At 41.4% G+C, this 20962-nt stretch overlaps 1 pseudogene; it reads right to left on the bottom strand.

Annotated features, from left to right (window-relative positions):
• Positions 1–289: 289 nt before the first annotated feature.
• On the bottom strand, positions 290–826 carry LOC119043103 (ribosomal protein L18-like; annotated as a pseudogene).
• Between the last annotated feature and the right edge of the window lie 20136 nt (positions 827–20962).

Below are 20962 nucleotides of genomic sequence, written 5' to 3'. Positions count from 1 at the left end.
TTATAATTTTGTTGTAGTTGTGCAGAGAGGCAAGCCATGTCTGCCTAAGCCATCTTGACAGAAAATATTTGTATTATATATTTTTTGATTCAATAATAAATAAGACTGTTTTCTTAAAGATATTCTTTTCTTAAAACGTCTTTAAAAAATCTTCAAGTACTATAAAATTCACCCATTTCAAGTATATAATTCAATGGTTAGCAATTTTTGCAGCATCCAAAATATTTTTAATAACAAGGTAGGTTCTGGGGTTAGGTTTTGTAGCACAGTTGGCCTGTGGGCTCCTCACCTAATTGAACTCCTGGCCCTGCAAGAATATGTAGGGTTTGGTGTAGCTGTGAGGGGGTTCCTGGGGCCTTGTGGAAATGCCTGTACACATCTCTGCCCTTATAAGGACCAGAGAGAAGGATGGTGTCACCATCCCCAGGAAAGTCCAGGGCCAACTGGTTGAAGGTGAGGATTTTGTCTCCATCCTTGGGGATACAACTCCAGGTGTAGCTGCTCACACGAAGTGCACACACGTTCAGTTTGGGCATCTCCTGGATGCTCATGTCATCAGTTGGAGTCCCTTGGTTTCTACAACCACAGTGGTTTTCTCCTCCTGGCCAGGAAGTTCTATCTTCCAGATCACCTGGGAAAGGGACCAAGGCAGCCAGTTGTGGTGACTCTTGAACAACCTCTTCAGCACCACTTTGTTGAAGATGGAGTTGATTTTTTTGGCCAGAAACCTGTATAGCTTGACCAACAGTCTTGGGTAGATGTTCTGGTTCTTGAGCTCCTTGTGCTGAAACTTTTGGACTTCGTTGTGGCAGAAGTCAACTCCCATAATGACACCTGCTGTTCTACCAGGTTAGGAAAGAGTGACTTTTACTATTCTCACAGAGTGTGCAACCATAGCCACAATTCTAAGTTTAAAACATTTTTATTACCCCCCAAAAACCCCAGCATTATCGAGCAGTTGTGCCCATTCCTCCCCACTCCTCTGCTCAAGGCAACCACTAATCTATGTTCTGTCTATAGATTTCCCTATTCTGGACATTTGATATTGATGGAATTATACAGTATGTAGTCTTATGTGACTAGCTTCTTTCACTTAGCATTGTTTTCAAGGTTTACTCATATTGTAGCATGTATCAGTACTTTATTCCTTTTTATGGCAGAATAAATTCATTGTAGGGAGAGACCATTTTCAGTGTATCTACCCATCAGTTGATAGATATTTGAGTTGCTTCCACTTTTTGGCTACTATGAGTAATGGTGCAATGAACATTCATGTATAAGTTTTTGTGTGCACACATGTATTTATTTCTCTTGGGTGAATACCTAGGAGTGAAATTACTGGGTCATATGTTATCTGTATGGTTAATTTTTTGAGAAGCTGCCAAACTATTTTTCAAAGTGGTTGCACCTTATTAAATTCTTACCAGCAATGAATGAAAGCTCCAATTTCTCCGTATCCTTGTTATTATGTGTCCTTTTGATGATAGAATCCTGGTGAATATGAATGGTATTTCATTTTTGTTTTGATTTGTATTTTCCTAACTACTAATAATGTTGAGCATCTCTTCACATTCTTTTTGACCATTTGTATATTTGTTTATTTTTTGAGAAATGTCTATTCAACTCCATTGCCCACTTTTTAATTAGATTCTGTGTCTTTTTATTACTTATTGGATGGATGTGTTTTTGAGTGGCAGAGTGTAGGAGCGAAAGCTTAGATATGGAGAGGGTGAACACTACTGAGAAATGAGAAATCAGACAGGGTGGTCAGAGGGTAGCATTTGCCTAGGCCATGTGAGTCTGTATTTAGCAGAGGTGGCTGGAACACACCTCTCTTTATCTTAAAAATGGGAGTAATAATGATGAGACAAAATGTTATGGAACCAGTGTTTACACATGTGGTGAGCTCATCAATAGAAGCCAATGATGCCACTGCTGTAACTGGTTGTCTAAAATAGACTGGTTACTAATTTAGGGATATTATGTGTGATCTTATTTAATCCTCCCAACAACTCTATGCATTTTTCCATTTTTCAGAGGAGGAAGCCAAGCAAGGGTCAGAGAAGTTAAGTAACTTTCCCCAGGTCACCTAACTAATAAACGGCAAAGGTGAACTTCAAACCGAGGTCTGTCAGTCTCTGAAGTACCAAGAGAGCTTTGACATATTGCCTGGGAGATAAAACTGTCAAGTTTTGGGGGGATCTTATTTTACAGGGCCTTGACTATTCATAAAAAGAGTTTATACTTAATTTGAAAGTATCAGATAGCTGCCAGTCATGAGCAAGGGAGACTAGAGCTACATTTAAAAAAGATAAAACTAGGAGGTTTGGAGCAGGGGATAGCAGAAGCTGGAAGGAAGAGAGGCTAGGAGGTTATTAAACTAGTCCAGGCGAAGGGTAAAGTGGGCAGAACTGAAGATGCCGTGGGGGAACCAGGGAAGGAAGACAGAGAGCAGGGTGTGCTGGAGTCAGCTTACACCAGCTCATGAGAGCCGGCTGTTAAATTGCTAGACAATTCTTAAACACTACTTTATTATAAATTAAATGACATAAATCTACAATTTAAAATTTTATATTAAAAACAATATATATATTCAAAAGTTATCACTTCCTAATTATTTTACCACATCTGACCATTATCTATGCATTTCAGGTTATTTTCACTCATTTTGACCTGTGTGGTAGAAATGCACAACTGCGTGTCTCTTCCCAAAGTTCAACGACACCATTCTGGTACCTCGAAATTTTCTATAATGGGGTTTTATAGTATGGAAATCAGCAAATTCCACGAATCAGGGGTTTTCTTTGGCGAATGCTGGTTGCCAAACATTTCCCAGTGTGCCCCTGTGGAGGAGAGCTGCAGAGGAGGCAGAATACGTAGAACAGCATTTTCACGGATGCAGTACAAGGGGAGAGGCGAAGACTGGGTGTGAGATTTTCAGTCTGTGACACATACCTGGAAGGGCTGGGTGACTCAGGGCACATGAGGGATATGAGTTGTGAAGCAATGAGAAAGCTCACCAAGGATGCTTCTTCAAGGAGGCAGGTGTGTTCCAGGGTTTGAGAGAGAAGAAGGGGTAAATACAGGCTGGTGATGCACATTGTACACCTCTGTTTAGTCTATGGGGACTTCATTTGGTCACTGGATTTCTTCTACTGCAGGACAAAGGCGGGACTTTCCAGGGCAGAGACTGTTTTATTCCTGCCTGTGGACTCACTTTAGTGGGTCTGCTAGGTGCTGAGTAGAGAGGTTGTGAATTGAAATCTCTCTTTGTCAGAGCCAAGCTGGGAACAATACTCTCCATCTTTCCTGGACAGTTAAAAAAAAAAAGAATCCAACTCTGGGGCATAGCATGAGTGGTGGGATTCTAAGTGTACTCATAATTAACTGTCCGACCTTGAAGAAGTTAGTAACCACTCTACCCCTCAGTTTCCTCATCTGTTAAATTAGAACATTGGACTAAGTGCTTCTTTGCTGGTGTTCTTTGAACCTTTGCCTTTCATGCCATGTCTCCTTGCTGTCTGCTCAACTGCTGGGCGGGCTTGACTGAGTTCTGGGGGCTCTGCTCCCAAGATAGTAATTTATGAAGCAATCATTCATCTGGACGTCATCCATCAGGAGGGAAAGAGGGCCTGTGATCCCGTCAGCCTGAGTAAGGGCGACACAGAATGGTTTTATCAAATGCAATAGGACGGATGAATGGCGGGCTTCCCAGTGTCAGGCGAATATTGATTCAGGCAAATACATGATCTATCACATGAATATCTCAGAGCCTGTTGCAAATAGAGATATTGTGGTATGGTGAGGGGTTTTCACATGATGAAGGATGGATTTTTGGTGCCGCATCATTGCAATGAGAAGTGATGCGTGGAGCCCTGGTTTCACTCGCTGGGCTGTGCGTTATGGGAACACTGACGCTCTTTCATCACCACAGGTAAGTGAAGAAATGTACCATTATGGTCCTAGTAAAAACCAGAGGAAGAGAGATGATGACAGCTTCTCCAGGGATCCAGAGCTGTCTGGGACTGGGGAGAGTGCGAGGCTGCTAATTGGACTTCTCGGAAGCTCCCTGTGGAGGAATTGTGGGGTAACTGATGACTCCCTACATCATCTGTCTTGCCAGTAAGCACCCAAGAGCCCTTTATCAGGCCTTAGTTGTGCTAATTATTGTAACATCAATGGACCTAACTTAATCAGAGGTGCCCTAACTCTCCACTCACAGCACACCCGCTACTTCTCCCTATATTGGCATCTGAGCCTATAAACAAACCTTCTTTGCCAATATGGGGACTGGACTCAGAGAACTCCTGTGACTCACTGGGTCTATTCCGAATCCAGGGCTGATTTTCACCATGTGTGAGTTTGGATGCACGCCACCGAGAAAGCCTCGTGCATGAAACTCCCCATCCCCCACTTAGAAATCTCGAGCACTGCCCTTCATCCAGACTGATGTTAAAGGAAGAGATGGCTGTTTGCCAGCCTTTCTACTATGGTTATACCTGTTTCCCAGCCCCCACTGTGCTGCTTCCAACCCTGTGTGTTCCAAATACTACTTCTAAGTTCCCGTATCTATCACATGGACACGAACTCATTCAACATGTATTACTTGAGCTTGTATTATGTGTCAGGTTCTGTGATAAGTGCTGGTAATAATAGTGCCCCTCTCACAGGTATTTTGGCAAAAATGAAATGGAATGAAGGCAAATAAAATGTGAAGCATGGAGCCTGGTAGACAATAAACATTCGGCTGGTGCTGGCGATTAACGTGAGTCGAGTTCCCCTAAATATCCTCATTTCTTCCTTTCACAAATATGTATTTGAAGGGCTGATTTCACCAGAGCATTCAGGATGCTCTGTCACTGAGGAGCTCTGTCTGCCAGCACAGGCCCTCCTGGGTTTGAGGCCTGCCTCTGCTACTGGGGTAGCCATGAGGGCTTGTGTGAAGGTCAAAATTTTCTACGTAAACATTCAGCCCAGTGCTTCACAGTTAGCATTCAACTAATGATGCTCGTCGTCATTATTTCGTTATCATTATATTATTATTAAAGAGATAAATAGATACTTTCAATGCAGTGTTAACATACTAGATACCTAGAACACAATTACTATTCAATTAATGATGCTATCATTCCTGTCAGATAAACAGACACTGTCAATGCCATATGCACGCACTAGAGGAACAAAATGCAAAGGAACTGTAAAGAGGTGAACTGGTCCCTGGCAGACATATTGAAATTGTGCTGGAGGGAAGGGCAGAGAGGGAACAGGCTTTGTGAAGGCTAAGCTGTATAGGGAAAGGGGACACATTCTTGTGGCTGGAGAGGAGGGAGAGTTGGGGAGAGTGAGGCAAGGTGAGACTGGAAAGATAGGGCTTAGCTGCAAAATACCCTATAAGATACTAATGGGTTCATTGTGTAGAAATTGGCATTGGGGAGCCATTGCCAATGTTTAAGGGCATGTTTTGGGATGGGACACAGGGACCAGGCTTTGATTACCCACAGTGGGCTGCTTTTTCTAGCCCCTTCTCATTCCTCCAGCTCAGTATCCAGCCAGTAGCACTGCAACTCATGCCCTCCTGACCCTACTACTGGGGTGCCAACTGGAGGTGGCATCTACACTCATGATGCCCACTGCATGCGTCTTGCTAGAAGCTCTGCTGAGCCAGGCTGTTTGACTCCCTTTAGGCAGAGCTCAGTGTCTGAAGTGTCTGAGTTTCAGAGGCCTCACACCTGGGGCAGCATCCTGGTGGTGGATGCCTGGAGCTGCATATGGGACACCCTACCAACCAGTGTCCTTAGGGCAGGAAAAGAAGAAAAAAAGCAGCCTGAGCGGAAACTCCCCCTGCAGGCCCTCTGAGCTAGGGAAGTTTCAGACCCCTCACTGTTCTTCCTGTTTCTCTTTCATCTCCGTTGTAAGCTGGGCATTTCCAGCAGGCTGACTTTCTGTTCTACGTTAATGATGGGCCTTTTTCCACTTACCCCTTTGAGATTTTAGCATCGTGATTAACTTGTCAACAGGTCTCTGCTTCATGTAATTACTCGTGCTCAGCCGCAGATGGTGGAAGATAGGCACAGCCGATTTCTAAATTGCTTTCCCCTTTCAGGGGTGGCTGTTTCATTTTCCTGGTGACCCTTGTGAGTGGAAGTCACATTTTCTGTGTGATCTATGCTGAGCCCTGTTCTCTCCCCCAGTAAGCAGAGAGTCCACCCATGGCTGCAGGGAGCTCCTCTCCTCTGCTGCATCTGGGCTGTCTGCAGGGCTGTCCAGCTCCCCACCCCAGAGAGCAGGACTTGGCGTATGAAACAGAGAACCAAGGCCCTCCCCTGGAGGAGTTTCTCCTCTATCTCATCTTAGGGACTACCACCATGGGCGCAATGTAACAGGAGGATAAGACTCCAATGTGTTGTCCTGAAACTTCCAGACCTTCTGGAGTTCCATGGAGACCAAGGACCTCACAGCTCAGCTGGGTCCCTCATGAGATGAAGACCTGTCCTGAGTTCTCCTGACTATAAATAGGCAGATGTCAGTCGGCAATGAGCCCTAGGAGACCTGGGAATTCTGCGTTCTCAGATAATCCTGTGGATAAAAGCACTCAAACCCTAGATAATGGTCAGCCACTCAAGCTATTTTTCCCTCTTGAGACAAGAGGTTTCAGGATCTGATACCTTATCCCAAAGATGTGGTTACAGAGCAGGGGAGCCTGTATAGGCAGACAGGGCTTTGGAACTCCTGGGCTGTGCGACTGGGCAGGTGGCCACCTTTGTCCTTGCTGCTTCTGCCTGGTTACCTCTTTTTTTCTGGCTTTCCTGAGAACTGTCACAGGGATAGTGGGGAATAGGAAGTGTCCCCAGGTTGTTCCAGTGTGGCTAAAGAGAGGAGTGCTGGCTCTTCACTTCTAGGATATCTGTAGTCCTTGGAATTAGTACTGGTTATCTGGGGTCTGGTGTTACCCACCTCTTATTTCATGTATGTTATGCTGATTTTCCAACTAAGTCATGGGTTCCTTGAGGTCAAGACCTTTACTTATGCTTTGTGCATGTTATGTTAATAGGCAGTCTCTGTACAAAGTCAGAGGTAGTCATTATTATTTTTTTTTTACCCTCATCTGAGGACATTTTTTATTTCTTAGAAAGAGAAACATCAATGTGAGACATCAACCTTGACCGGTTGGTTCCCGTCTGCACCTGGAACAGGGATTAAACCTGCAACCTAGGCATGTGTCCCTACTGGGAATTGAACCCACAAGCCTTTGGTTACGGGACAATGCTCCAACCAATTGAGCCACACTGGCCAGAGTGGTAGTCATTACGTTGATCAGCATTGTTTAATTTAATAGTTTTAAAACTGTGTAAGGGTCAATATCATGATTGCCATTTTACAGATGATGGGTGGAGTTGGAATGCATTAACTAGGGCCCCACAGCTAGTAAGTGTCAGAGTCGAGATCTGAACCAGACTTAGCAAAGCTTGTGTAATTTCTACCACACCATAGCATGTAGCACAAGCACCAGGTCTTCTAATTTCCAGTCTAGGCCTCTGGGCCATGTGATTACCAAAGTGAACCTGTATCACAGGTTCTCATCCTGGACTTCGTAGCCTCACTTGTTTCCTAGTCAGTCCTGATCATGGAGATGGAGTAGATGAAAGAATGCCAGGAGAGCAGGCGGCGCTGGCCAAGTCTCTGTGTGCAGGGTCTCATAGCCCCAATTTACCTCACTAAATTTTGATTTTATTTTGTTTTCAAAGACATACATGCACACAGTAGCAGTCTTTTTCAAAAGAAATTTCTTAGTAGAACTGCAAAATCAAGAATGTGATTTGAGTGACAACTTTTTAAATTCTCCCAAGGATGGTATATAACTGGTACCACTCCAGATGCAAGGGAGAGAAATTAATTCATTATGTACAATGGCTGCCATAGGACTGTGGTGTTCAGAGTGTGGGGCTTGGATCCCTGGATGTCTCTGTGACACTTTCAGGAGATCCGTGAGTTCAAATAATTTTTCACACTAATACTAAGACATTACAGTTGACCCACAGACAACACGGGTTTGAACTGCACATGTCTGCTTATACCCAGACACTCACATTCACACCTGGTTGTTCAAGCCAGGGTCACCTCCACAGTTGGGAATCCACAAACGTGGAGGGCTCACTGTAGGTATGCTCATATTTTTGTCTGTGTGGGATGTAGGTCTCCTTGACTGTTGTGTTCTTCAAGGGTCAGTTGTATTTTCTTTTTTTGCTTTGTTGGCATTTGTACTTATTCTGGAAAAATGGTGGTGTCTAAAACCACTGGCATCTTAGCATGAATCAAGCAGTGGTACCAAATTGCACTAGAAATCATTATATTTTCCATCACCACATGTGTTGGAAAATAACATTGTTTTCCTTTAAGAATTACTTCATTAGGTATAAAAATATTTTGTGTGACAAAATAAGAATTCATAAAGAACTTCTGCTGTGTGAAGTACCATAAATGTCTTTAGGACAAGCGGTTGTTTGATTGAATTGTGGGCTGAACTAGCAGATTTTTTCATGGCACAGCATTTTTATTTGAAAGAATGAGTAATAGATAATGTATCATTTTTCAAACTTTGGTATTTATCAGATATTTTCCAACAAATGCATCAGCGGGCAAGTCAGTTCAAGGAAAAACTATTGACAATATATCTTTCCTATAATAAAATAGAGTTTTTGAGCAAAAATTAGGATTTGGGGAAACTTGTATCTACCAGTATGAGCTCAACAGCTTCTCAATTCTTCAAGATTTTTTGGATGAAACAGATAGTGACATTAATGACTGTGGCTTTTCAACATATTGTGTAATGAAATATGTCAACATTTGGAAAGATCTGCATAACTCAGTGAATTAATATTTTACAAATGCCCAATGCATACTGTTATAGTCACACATGAATAAAAATAATCATTCAAAGTGTTAGATCAGTAGATTTTGATGTAATAGAGTATATAAAGTTCATTTATATGATTTCAGATTTTACATTAAAACTAACCTTAAAGGAACTATCATTTGTTGCATTTCCCTGTAGAATCAAAGAAAACCCTCAATTATTAGAAAGGGCTATTGAAACTATTCTCCCTTTGTGTGCCTGAATTTTTTATTTATACTTCACCACCAGAACATATCACAAAGATCCCATGAAGAAGCAAATATGCAAATCCAAGTGTTTCCATTAAGTCAGACATTAAAAAGATTTTCAAAAAATAAAACAGCGCACTGGTATCGTGATTTAAAAAATTTTTAAATAAAAATATGCTGTTTTATTAATGCATAATAGATTATTACTGGTTTTAATATAAATGTTTAAAATTAAAATTTCTTCTCAGTTAAAATTTTAACATGTAAAAATTATTACATATAATTGTCCATGTAAACTAAAGTTCTTTGGGGTTCTCAATGACTTAAGATTATTAGGAAATGCTGGGATAAAAAAAAGTTAAAAAACCTCTCTTTAATACCCTTAGTTTTAATTTTCTCACTAACCCGAGAACTCTAGAGCCAAAAATTCTACAAGAATTACTATGAAAAAGGCAGTAAATCTCATTTTCATTAATAGCTTTCTGAGAAAAGATACACAGGAAGTAAATTTCTTGAGACCTTGGTTGTCTTAAAATGGCATTATTATACTCTCATACTTAATTAATACTTTTCTTGGGTATAGAATTGTAGGTTAAAAAGTTTCCTTTAGAATTCTGATGGCTTTCCCACAATTTTTTAGCTCCCAGGTTTGCTGTTCAAAAGTTCAAAACCATATTGGATACCAATTCTTTGTATGTAAGTTGTCCCTACCCCCACTCCACCCTGCAAAAATGACTTTGGATACTTTCTTCTTCTTAAGTGCTCTGAAACGTCATGTTTACACAACAATGTGAGTTTGCTCTTATCCATTTCTGATTAGGTCAGTATTTGGTAGATCGTTTTAATCTGGAAACATGTTGTTCGGTCCTGAGAAATTTTCTCGAATTGCTTCATGCTTGTTTTTGGGTCTTGCGTTATCTCTTTCTAGAATTTCCTCTACCTGGATATTGGAACCTCCTGGGATGATCTCCTAATGTTCTTATCCTTTCTTTTCTGTTTTTCCTTCTGCTTCTCTCTCTTGTCTCTGTATCTTTCTGTATCTTTCTGTCTCTGCATTTTTGTCTCTTCTTCTCTTCTCTGGTTTACTTTCCATAAAATTTCCTCAACTCAGTCTTAGAATCCTTATACTGAATGTTTTATTTCTGAAATCATGCTTTTAATTCCCAAGAGCACATTTTGTTTTCTTAATTTTCCTTTATAACTCACTTTTATGTGTTTCATGGATACAATATCTCTCCTGTTATCTTTCCGAGAACACTGATAATATAAAACTTCATATTTTCTTGGTCTTCCTTGGATTATCTTTGTTTTCTGCAAGTTATTTTTTCTCTTTGTTTTTTTTTTTTGTCTTTTTTCATTAGAGATTTCACTCAGATTTTTAGGAGTCCTTGGTCATCTGCTCATATTTGTGAACAAACACTAAAAAAACAAACTGAAATCTCTGAGTAGGTGGGTAGGACTTGCCGACTACTGAACTTCACTATACTCAGAAGGTGATTAGTGTGGCCCATTTATTGGGAAACCTCCAATGTGAAAATCTTTAACTTTTTCCTTTGGGCCCCAGGAAATGTCTATCAAACATTTACCTTATATGTCCACCTGTGAGCATTCAGGAAACTGACTGGAGGAAGAAGGAAGGCTAAATATCACAACGTACTGAATATAAATATTCATGTTATGCTTGTTTAGCATAACATGTTTAGCATAACATAACTTGTTTAGCATTCTTGTTTAGAGTATGAGCTCTTTCCTCAACTCTAGTTTGTATCTACCATTCCAAAGACTCCCAATTTTATTCTATTTAGAGATTAAATCTTCTGTCTTTCTCCTTGAGTGTAGAAAAGGCAGTCACTCAGGTACTTGAAATGGGGAAGAGAACTGATTGCTTTTATTTTTTAATTAAAAAATTCAATCATAGTGGGCATACAATACTATATTAGTTTCAGGTGTACAACCCAGTGATTAGATACTCATATGCCTTATAAAATGACCATCCTGGTAAGTCTAGTGCCCACCTGACACCATACACAGTTATTACAATATTACCGACCATGTTCCCTATGCTAATGTTGCCTATACTTTACATCCCCATGACTATTCAGACTATTTTGTACTTTTTAATCCCTATACCTTTTTTCCATTTACCCAAGCCCTCTCCCATCTGGCAACTGTCAAAATGTTCTCTAGGAGTCTATTTTTGTTCTGTTTGCTCATTTATTTTGTTTTTTTATATCCCACATATAAGTGAAATCATCTGGAATTTGTCTTTCTCTGAATGACTTATTTCACTCAGCATCTTACCCTCTAGTCTGTGCATGATGTTGCAGATGGCAAAATTGTATTCCTTTTTATGACTGAGTCATATTCCATTGCATTTGTGCACTGCTTCTTCTTTGTCCATTCATCTATTGGTGAACACTTAGTTTGCTTCCATATGTTGACTGTTATAAATAATACTACAATAAATATCTGGCTGTATATGTCTTTTTGATTTAGTGTCTTGGGTTTCTCTGAATAAATACCCAAAAGTGGAATTGCTGGGTTCTTCTTTGTCTCTTTTATAGCCTTTGTTTTAAAGTTCATTTTGTCTGGTTTTAGTACTGCTGTTCCAGTGTTTTATGTTTGTTTGTTTCCATTTTCATGAAATATTTTTTTCATTGTCTTACTTTTAGTATGTGTGTCTTTCCATCTGAACTAGAACACTCTAAATATTTTTGCACCTACATCGGTGCTCTTTTTCTTTCCCATCTCCTGGCCTCCTTTATCATCTTGATTCAGAGGTAATTAACCATTATGTATTTTGTATTTATCATTTCTCTAATTTTAAAATATAGTTTAGCCCTGGGCGGTATGGCTCAGTGAATTGAGTGCCGGCCTGTAAACTGAAAGGTCACTGGTTTGATTCCTCTTCAGGGCACATGTCTGGGTTGTGGACCAGATCCCCAGTAGGGTGTATATGAGAGGCAACCAATCAATGTATCTCTCCCACACTGATGTTTTTCCCACACCTCTCTTTCCTCTTTCTTCCCCTCTCTCAAAAAATAAATAATTAAAAAAATAGTTTAATATGCAAGGCCTGTCCAGAAGGTGTGTCCAGCCATGTAATATCAAGAATAGAGACATCTACGGAATAAGATACAAGATACAAGACACATTGTACATAGGACAATGATGCCTGAGTCCCCTTCAAAGTAGGCACCTTGGGATCTTATACAGTTCTCCCAAATGCCATCGGCTACCCTGTCGTATTTCACTGATACCCTGAATCTCACTGATGATCTGAAATCTCTTTCCTTTTAAAGGTGATTTTAGTTTGGGGAAAAGCCAGAAGTCACAGGGCACCAAATCTGGGCTGTAGCAGGGCTGAGTCACATGGGTGGTTTGATGTGTCACCAAAAATCTCTGTAAGAGATGTGATGCATGAGTGGATGCATTGTTGTAATGAAGCTACTAATCACCACTTTCCCATAGCTGCAGCCTTCTGAATCATCTGAATAGTTTCCACAGGGGAATGTTCAAGCTTGAAGTGAAATGTGATGCAGGTTTGTTGCTCTACTCATGCACTCATTTTGAATATGATGGCAACACAGCACACATGCTCACTCAACAGTGTCTACTGCCTCCATGACTAGTACAGTGAAGTTGACATTCATGCATTCATGCATGTTCATGCATGCTCATTCCAGTCCACTCTCTTTGGCTACTAAATTACATTGATGTCATTCATACCATTCTTGTTATATTAATAATGGCTGGATTTTTCCTGGACAGGCCTCTTATATATCACATTATATATATACATCCATAAACAATGTAGGTTTTGGTTTTGTTTGAGACTTATAAGAAAGGTATTATACTATATATAGTTCTTCTATAATTTACTTTTTTCACTCAAGGTGTGTTTCTAAGATTAACTGTTTCTAAGCAGACTTTTTAGACCATCCTCCTGTTTGCAGTTCCAACTTCATCCCCCCTGCCAGAATTGCCTGGTGCTGCCAATTCCTGAGCTTTTGGAATTACTCAGTATAAATTCTTTTACTCGTTGGATTTCTCTATTACCAGCAATGACTAATTTTTCCAAGTTTTCTAAGGTACTGAGTTACTATTTTTTATCTGTTTTCTGGCTTCTAAAATTTTGTTGCTTGTGTCTTTTTGCTTTGTTTTTGAGAATTAATGTTTTAAATTCCTGTAGTAATGGTGAGGTTTTGGAAGGGAATGAATGTAACTGTATGTGTTTAATCTGTCTTCATTATTTAGAAGTCTTTGATTACTTCCTTTCAATAGATTAAAACCACTTGGATAGTCTAATCTTAAAAGATCAATTGTCCTGTTTACCACTCTTACTTTTCAAGATTTTATTTTATTTTTAGAGAGAGGGGAAAGAAGGGAGAAAAAGAGGGAGAGAAATATTGATTGGTTGCCTCTCATACATGCCCCAACAGAGGACTGAACCAGCAACCCAGGTATGTGTCCTGACTGGGAATTGAACTGGTGATGTTTCACTTTGTGGGATGATTCACAACCAACTGAGCCACACCACACCACACCACACCACCGTACAACCACACAAAGGCAACCATCCTCAATTTTGGAGCCTGTGTTATAAATAGATGTGTGTGCATTTGAAAGAGAGTGCAATCATGTGTATGCATAAGTGTGCAGATAGGTCTCCAATCCCTTTTTACCATGAGTTTCATAGTTATTTATTCAAGAATATCGAATGTCCATTTTATGTCATATATTGTAATAGGTGTGCAAGGATGGTTATGGTTTCTTTCCTTGTACAGTTTATACTATGGAGAAAGAAAACATATAAAGCCATGAAATAGTACAGTGTGATACATAACTACCTTAGAATCACAAGATATTAGGGCTAGGTGGTATAGGACTGATTAATGGGAGAGAGATACAGGTTGGAGTAGATAAGGACTGAAAGAGGAAGTGAGGCTTCAATGAGTCTTAAGGGTAGGCTTTGGAGGAGAAAAAATGGAATGGAGAGGCCATTCCAAACTTGGTGCACTCTCTTCTTGGCTTTCTGAGTTACACGAGTCTGTCATGTTGCTGAATGTGCCAGTATCTTTCCTGTTATAGGAAATATGCTCATGCTGTTTCACTGCTGGAATACTCTTTGTCTTACTCTTCTTTGAGCTCACTTCATGAGTGAATTTAAAATTTTACTTCCTCAGGAAAGCTTTCATAGACTCCCTCATTCCAGTTTATGCTTCACCTCCTAATCCCCTTCAAAGGGTTGTACCTTTGGGTCATGCATCATACTTAAACTTCTCAGTTTCTGCACAAAATTTTTATTGTACATTTATTTCTGTGGTTCAATTGTCTAGTGTTTATTTTTCACATTAAGTGGGATGTTCCAGCATGGGAGAAACTGGCTGTTGTGTCCATGGCTATGCTGTTGCCCAGCACAGTGTTTGGCACATGGAGAAGTGTGTGCACAGGGGAGGGTGGGCAGAGCTAAGAGGAGTTTGTGGGACCCAGCCTCCAAAATACAATGCCCCAGTGATCTCTGTCTACTTCCTGATGTTCACTTGACTGAAAAGAAATAATCCCCTCCCACTTTGCAACATGTCCTGAGTTACCAAATAGAATATGCATGTCACTTTTTTTTTTGGTGAGGGGGTTTCGGGGGGGGCGGCGCGAGTGTGCCCCGGGCGGGTGCACGTTTGTCTGCTGCCGCTCATCATGCTCCCGCGTGCGTCACTTCTGAGATCAGATTATAAAAGAGAACAATTTTCATCATGGGTTTTCTCTCTATCACTTACCCTGTGTGAAATCATCTCTGTGTATTGAGGACACTGAGGAAAGGCTCAGGTGGATGGGAACTGAGGGCTCTGGACAACACTCAGTGAGAGACTGAGGTCTCCCAACAAGCACATGACTGAGCTTGCAGCAGATCCTTCAGCCTTACGAAGATCACAGCTGTGGCTTTCAATTTGACTGAAATCTCATGAAAGATACTGAACCAGAACCACTCAACTAAGTTATTCCTGAATTTCTGACCTCAGAAACTGTGTGAGAAAATATGTGTTTATTTTAAATTGCTATGTTGGGGCTATTTTCTTATGCAGCAATAGATAACTAACAGAGGGTTTAATGAGAGGAATAGGTACATTAGACTAATCCTGCTTCTGCTCCAGCTGGTATGGCTCAGTGGGTTGAGTGCTGGCCTGTGAATCAAAGGGTTGCCAGTTTGATTCCCAGTCGGGGAAAATGCCTGGGTTGTGGGCCAGGTGCTCTGTAGGGGGTGTGTAAGAGGCAACCACACATTGATGTTTCTCTCCCTCTCATTCTCCCTTCCTTTCCCTCTCTCTAAAAATAAATAAATAAAATCTTTAAGAAAAAGAGAATAATCCTGCTTCTTCCTTTGATCCATTTAAACAATGCTTATTTGTGGCTTCCTCTGAAGAAATCTTGGAACTTGGACGCATCCATTCTGGAGCCTTTACTTTTGACCCAGCTATTCCATCATAGAATGACTGTCTATATATATCCTGTGTTTCAGTGGCCTGGTGCTTGTTGACAGGGCTCTGACTGTAACCCCAGTTTACGTTTTCTAGTAGAGTAAGAAGCTCTAGCTGGTTCTGGGTACAACTTTCTTTAGGGTGTGGTGAGGGAGATTCCTTCTCTAAAATGAGATTTACAAGAATACTTCATCTTGAAGATCTCTCTTGAAGGAAGAGAGAAAGTTTGTTAAATGTGTGCCTTTGGAGGCCACGTGGGCACTGCTTCATTTCAAACTTGGGGGAAGTTGCTGCTTTTAAGAGGTCCACAGGAAATTAGTGTCTGTGCTGCGCTTCTGAGGTTCAGTGGGGCAGTGGTTGGGAGCCCGGGTTTCAAGTCACATAGGCTGGGTTTGAGTCTCATTCTGCCTTTTACTTGCTGTGCCTCATGTCACCACTCTAAGACCTAGTTTCCTCACCAAAAAATGGGGTGTTGATACTACCCATCTTCTTCATAGAGTTGGTGGAAGGATTAAACAAGGCACCTTATTTAGCACAGTGCTCAGTGAATAATAAGTGCTGTATAAATGGTATTTTGATTGCAAATGACAGAATAAGATTGAATCAGAAGTTAGTGTCAAGTTTCAGATTTGCCTCTAATTAGCTGTGTGAATTCAGGCAAAAAGTTTAACATCTTGGTACCTTAATTTCCTCATTTATAAGACAAGGAGTTTGGGCAAGTTGGTATCTTTCAAGGTGAGATCCAAAGAATTATTTGCATCTGAATCACCTGGGTGCTTAATGACATAATGCAGATTCCCAAGCCCACCACAGTTGCACATGGTAAGAATCTTCGCCTGGAGCTCAGGAACAAACATTTTAATCAGTTCCTCTACTATGCCTGTTCTATACTATCTGCTTTGCTATTGCATGCATCTATAAAATAGACTTATGTATCAGTTAAGTTATTAGGGGGAAGTTTCCACAAAGCCCTGAGGGATCCAAGAGCAAAATAAAATAGTATGTAAATGCAACTCGAATTTGCCATCAGGCAGGTAGTTTTAAGAAGTCCATGTATGAAGAACCCATGGTCATGGACAACCGGATGGGGATTGACTGGGAGTGGGGCAGCAGGTGGTGGGAGGGGAAGGGGAGAGCAATGGGGGCTGGGGGGAAAGTGGGACAATTGTAACTGAACAAGAATTTTTTTAAAAAGTTCTTTAGCCCGTGCCAGGAAGTCTAGATCTGTAGAATATATGTACTTCCTTCTTATGCCCACATGAGGTCAATGAAACGTTAGGCTTCTCTTTCTCTCTCTATCTTTTTAAAAAATAATTTCAGAGCAAAAGAATTCTGAACAGTGTTGTTCTAGGAGTAGAATACTCACATTATAAAAGATGGGCCTTATTTACTAAAAAGCTTCTTGGGTGACTGTGTGTTTCTATGTGGCCAAAAACCCAGCAGTGCCCTGCTTTTTACAGAGGAAAGTACATTAACTTTCAGGTTCATAAACTTTAATGCATCAGCAGGTTTTCTACAATAACTGTTCATGGAGCTCTGGGAGTCATTTTAAGGCGAGAATATTTTCTGCTTTTTTTAAAGATTTAGTTTATTTTATAGAGAAAGGGGAAGGGAGGGAGAAAGGGAGAGAGAAACATCAATTTGTTGCCTCTCATACACCCCCAACTACCAGGAACCTGGCCCACCATTCAGGCATGTGCCCTGACCAGAAATTAAACCTGAGACTTTTTGGTTTTCAGGCTGGCACTCAATCCACTGAGCCATACCAGGCAGGGCAAGGACATTCTCTACTCTGAATTTTTCTAGAAGAGTTCAAGATGTCTGGATTGTGTTGTTTCACACGTCTACCCAATGGACCTGGTATAAAAGGGTTATTAGCTGAGATTAGAAATGAGCTAATAGAGATTCAGAGAGGCTAGACACCTAACTAAGGACACAAGGCAGACCCCCAACCTCTTCATCAAGGGCCTTCTTTGAAGGTATGATTAAAGACTATAATTTCAGGGATCATTTCTATAGTTCATTATAGGATATGATTAATATCAGGGGGTGTTCAAGCCAAGAGTTCTTTTAGGCAATTTACACCATCTTGTCTTTTATTGAGATTCTGTCTGAAGCTCAGTAGCTGTTCTTTTCCCTAGCTCAGTGTCTGTTTTCTTCTTTTAGAACCAAGTTATTAGGTGAGAGTGGAAGAAGTAGGAACATCAAGAAGAACCCATCATCATGTGCAGAGGGGTCTGTATCCACCTCCTGACCTTGTCACTGCCCCTGGCATCAGACCCTGGGCCTGCACTTAGAGCTGGCCACAGTTACTGCTCACTGAGGCCAGGGCTCTGATGTGTTTCCTTCTCTCTGTCTTTTGTTTTAAGTGAATACAGGTGGGTAACTGACTGATGCAGCCGAAAACCAGAAAGGGCCAGGTCACAGATACTTGACTCAAAGTGAGAGATCATGCTGATCCACACTAACTAACTTATTCACTCATTAATTAGCTCACTTGCCAGATGTTGCAGAAGAAAGCCCTGCATGCCAGGTATTTTTCTCTGCACTAGGGTTTCAAAGATGAGCAAGGTGTGGGCTCTGCTGTGAAGCAGTAGTTTTCAAGCAGAGAAAGTTGAAATAAAACCAAAGACTGTGTTACATTCTGAAAAGTGCTATGGTGGGTGTATACCTAGGGCAATATAGAAACATAAACAGCAGGACTTCTCTTCCTTAGAATAAGTTGGTAAATGACATTTTTCATGTATTCTAGAGAATATCCCATGTATAACTTGTGGTGGGGGTAGAGTGAAAAACAAGGAGAGAAGAAAAAGCATTTCTGGCAGGGCCTTGAGCTCCCTCCCTCACGAGCCTCCCTGTGGGACTGAGGGGTACGGCAGACCTGTCCCACTGAGTGGGATTTGTTGGTGTGTGAAGGGCTCCTCCCGTTAGAGATATTGCTGGACAGGGCAAAGTCTTCTAGAATGCAGAAGGTTGGGGGGCTCCTGTCACCCACCATTTCCTTCCCAAGAGTTCTTGGTCAAAATATAGGTTCTGAGTGATCCCTGAGCACTAGTTCCCTTGAACTGAATGAGAAGTCCATCTGGCTAAGCCACAGGAGGGCAAGGTCTCCATGTTTGGATTGACTTGGACTGGTCTAAATGCCTCTGCATACATGTTCTGGGGCTGACCACTTCCCCAATCATGCAAACCTTTCTTATTTCACTCATATGTTTTACTGTTTCTTGTTGGGTGACCAATTCATCCTTGTTCACCTGGGATTGTCTCTGTTTTGACACTTGTGTCCCAGGAACCCCCTCAGTCCTAGGCAATCTGGGATGGTTGGTCATTCTATAGTCCCTCTGTCCTTCATTCACGCTTTTTTCTACACATTTTCTCTATCTTTTCTCCTTTCTTTCTTGCCTGGAAGTAGAGGCATTCTAGTCATTTCCAGGGTTTTGCTTTACCCCTGCTGAAGGTTTATTTCACAGGGTGCCTGTACCACATCCCCCTTGGAGGGAATTCCTGCTTATAGCCCTCTGTTAGTATTAATATCTTTTTGTGTGTGTGTACAGGATGCCTCCTCCTTCTGGCCACAGATTTCACTAGGAGTGGTTTTTGCTTGGCAAACAGTGACTTGGGGTGAGCTGGTCTCTCTCTCTAGTTTTCCATTTACATTTATGTGGCTCTAAAGAAAGGGCCTGATTGGCTTGCTTTGCCACCAGTAAACGGGGATTCCCCAACTGGACAGAGAGTGCCAGTCTGGCTTAGAGAGATCCTCATCTATTTTGTGTCCACTTCTATGCCCAACTGACCTGAGAGTAGCAGGGATGATTTCTTCAGCAAAAACCAGTGCTGCTTCATAGCAAGTGTATTGGTTTCTTAGGGCCACCTTAATAAAGTATCCCAAATTGGGTGGTTTAAAACAACAGAAATTTATTGCCTCACAGTTCTGAAAGCTGAAAGTTCAAGTGTGTCAAGTGGGCAATTCCCCCTCTGAAACAGGTAGAGGACAATCCTTCCTGGACTCTTTCTAGTTTCTGGTGGTGGCCAGCAATCCTTGTTGGCAGCTACAACACTTCAACCTCTGCCTCCAGCATCATATATAGTATTCTCCTGGTGTGTATGTTTCTCTTCTTTTATAAGGACAACTGTCATATTGGATTAAGGGCCCATCCTACTCCAGTGTGACCTTATCTTAATGAATTACATCTGCAACAAGCTATTTCCAAATAAGTTGTGGTATGAGGTGCTGGAGGGTAGGACTTCAATGTATCTTTTTGTGAGGGACACAACTCAACCCATAGTCGCAAGCAAATGTGAAAAGATGGATCAGAGCCATTTTCTTTAAAAGGTAGCTTTGATGTATGTAGTGGGCACTACAGCTTTATATAGTCTTCTTTCAGACCACTTAATTGGCCTTTTGGGGAGCTCTCTGTTCTTGTTTTTGTTTGGCTTCTTTAAGCTGTTTCTCTTGTTTTCTCTATTTCCATTTCCAACTCCCTTTAAGCTGCTGCTCTCAGTCCCCCACTATACCTCCTTCTAGGAAAATTCTCTGCTTTCATGGCTCCAGGACTTACCATAACCTTCATAGCAGCTTGAACCCCTTCCTCGGAGTCATTGCTTTTACACTCTTGGGGATCTTCAGAAGGGCTGGTGGCAGGCTGGTGATATGGGCAAGGAGACCCCATATAGTGAAGCTTTAGTGATCCAGAAATCTGTTTATTCCTTTGACTTTTTCTTTATATTGTTTTTCCTATATGATTTCATTTAGGAAAAAAGTTCTGCTGAAAAAAAGGTGTAAAAATTACAGCTCTCAGACATATAGTAAAAAGGAAGCCTTGGGCCATGTGGTTGAAAGTCTAAGCCAGGGTTACCTGGAGAGTTGTTAAAGCACTGGACAAGAATGCAGTGTTAACACTGACTAGAGACCTTAGAGGTCATCCCTTCAGTGGTTTTCTCACTTATTAAATCTGTGGAATCACAGTCCACCTGCCCCTCCTTTTGTAAAGCTAAGTGGAAGCCCATGGTAAAAAATCTAATGCACTTGAGCAGTGTTCTCTTGGCTACCCAGAGCCCCGCCTCCTCTCCACTCTCTTTGGCTACTGCTGAAGGTTGAAAGAACTGTACATTTTAAAAACTGCCAAGTTGTAATCCAACCCACAAGTTTTAAATGAAGATGGGGCCCAGAAAGGAGTGGCGGTTTGCTCAAGGCCCCATAGTGATTGTTGGCAGAGCACCAAGTGGAGGAGAGCTTTCCCATGGTGACAGCAGAGCTCGGGCCTCCGGCCAAGAGCAGAACAGGCCTCCTCTTGCCTTGACGTCCATCATCCCTGTCCCTTGGCTGGGAATCTTATCCTCTCACTGCTCCACCCACCCAGCTTTTACTCATCCTTCAACATTAA

This window comes from Artibeus jamaicensis, unplaced genomic scaffold, assembly GCF_021234435.1.
Source record: "Artibeus jamaicensis isolate MK-2021 breed Jamaican fruit bat unplaced genomic scaffold, CSHL_Jam_final contig_3142, whole genome shotgun sequence".
Taxonomy (NCBI): Eukaryota; Metazoa; Chordata; class Mammalia; order Chiroptera; family Phyllostomidae; genus Artibeus; species Artibeus jamaicensis.
This window is presented reverse-complemented; position numbering and strand designations above follow the sequence as displayed.